Raw genomic sequence first — 1922 nt, 5'->3', positions numbered from 1 at the left:
ACATTCTTGTGGTTGGCCTAGTTGGAGTCATCGGCTACAACGAACAAGGCTTTGGGGTATTCCATTGCAAGACTGTTAGTAGCATTATACACTTCATCGAGTGCAATCTTCACTTCTGCGTGATGGCACAGAGCCAAAAGAGGAAATGTAGGTCTAACAATTTCCTGCAAATTAGCTCCACTCCAGGGGAAACGTGATGGCTTTTGGGATGGGGTGTCGCAGCATGGAAGTTAAAGGAGAGCAATGATAGTCTTGATTGATTCCAGGTTATTTATAATGGGGTAAGTGGTAAATCTATTGTTGAGGATCACAGCTTGCATTTTGTCATGCAGCAGGTGGAATTTGATGACAAAATTTCTGTGAGCAGTCAAATTTGAAGAGAATATTCCATAGTCCCTTTTGGTTGACAGAGTTGGAAGTGTTTGTGAGATTGAAGGTGATCATATATATATATCTCTGATTTCTCAGATAGTCCCTTCAGCAGAAATGACATTAATCTCAGCCATGGGGTCCAGCAAAATTCTTCCTTCCCAACTGGCAATTCAGTTACTTTGTTCACTCAAAAGTTAACTGCAATGTCTCATCTGATAGCAGCTTTATGTCTCCTAGGTCATCCACTTAAACAAATATCTTCATGTCTCCTGTCTGAAATCAACCATTGCAGTCTCCTTCCTCGTCTAATGACTTTCTACCTTATTCGTCCCACACTGTCCATCGCAAAACCCCGGTCATTTCTTCTGCTGAAAATTCTGATGGACCAAATGGCCTACTTGAACACTAGGGATTCCATATATGGAGGTTGTTGCTGCTCTGCATTTTTCTTGAATTGGTCCTATCGTGCAGATCACGTCCATTGTGCTTCTTGGTGGACGGAACCCATGAGTCCAGAAAGAGTTCTTCAGCTACTGGAAGGAGGTTGTTGAGGAGAATGTTTGCAATGACCTTCCCTATCACAAACCTCAGGGAAATACCCCTTTGTAGTTCCTGCAATTTGTGTTTATTCCTTTCTCGAAGACAGTCACAATTACAACATATTGGAGATCAGCTCTCCTCCTAGATGCCTCACAGTGCCAGAGACCCAGGTTCAATTCCCAACTCAGGCAACTGACTGTGTGGAGTTTGCACATTCTCCCCATGTCTGCGTGTGTTTCCACCAGGTGTATCCTCCCACAGTCCAAAGATGTGCAGGTCAGGTGAATTGGCTATGCTAAATTGCCCGTAGTATTAGGTGAACGGGTAAATGTATGGGTGGGTTGCGCTTCGGTGGGTTGGTGTGACTTGTTGGGCCGAAGGGCATGTTCCAACGCTAAGTAATCTAATCTAAATTCTTGTATCAGTGGTGAGTGATTTACTTCCATATTGCAGTATTTTGGCAGGTGTGATTTATAATTTATTTTAATGTGATTAATCTTGGAGTTTGAATTTTGAACAGTGGCATGGAAGATTGGGGCGAAGAGTCTTTGTGAAAGTTTAATAATTATAAATATTATATAACAATGATGATTTCTTTTAAAACATAATAAAGGTACAGAATCCTGTGGTTAGATAGGACTTTTATGAATCATTTCTCAATTATTGTGTGCAGTTTTCATTTCTGTATGAAGAATAAATGTACTTGCCTTGGAGGTTATACAGTGAAGCTTCTCCAGATTGGTCCTGTGATCAGAGAGCTGTTCAGTGATGAAAGGCTGAGCAAATTACGTATTTGCTTATCATTTTAAAAAAAACCTCCAGAATGTCATCTTATTTAAGCACGAAGTTCTGAAGGGACCTGACAGGATGAGCACCGAGCAGTTATTTCTCACGGCTGGGAACATCTGGCAGGGATGTAGTCTCTGGAAACAGCACCGATTATTTAGGATGTTTTTGATAAAGAGAGAGCATTTTTCGTTTAAAGGGTTGTGGTTCTTTGAAATTCTCTA

The sequence above is a fragment of the Chiloscyllium punctatum genome, chromosome 11 (assembly GCF_047496795.1).
Source record: "Chiloscyllium punctatum isolate Juve2018m chromosome 11, sChiPun1.3, whole genome shotgun sequence".
NCBI classification, from domain to species: Eukaryota; Metazoa; Chordata; class Chondrichthyes; order Orectolobiformes; family Hemiscylliidae; genus Chiloscyllium; species Chiloscyllium punctatum.
This window is presented reverse-complemented; position numbering follows the sequence as displayed.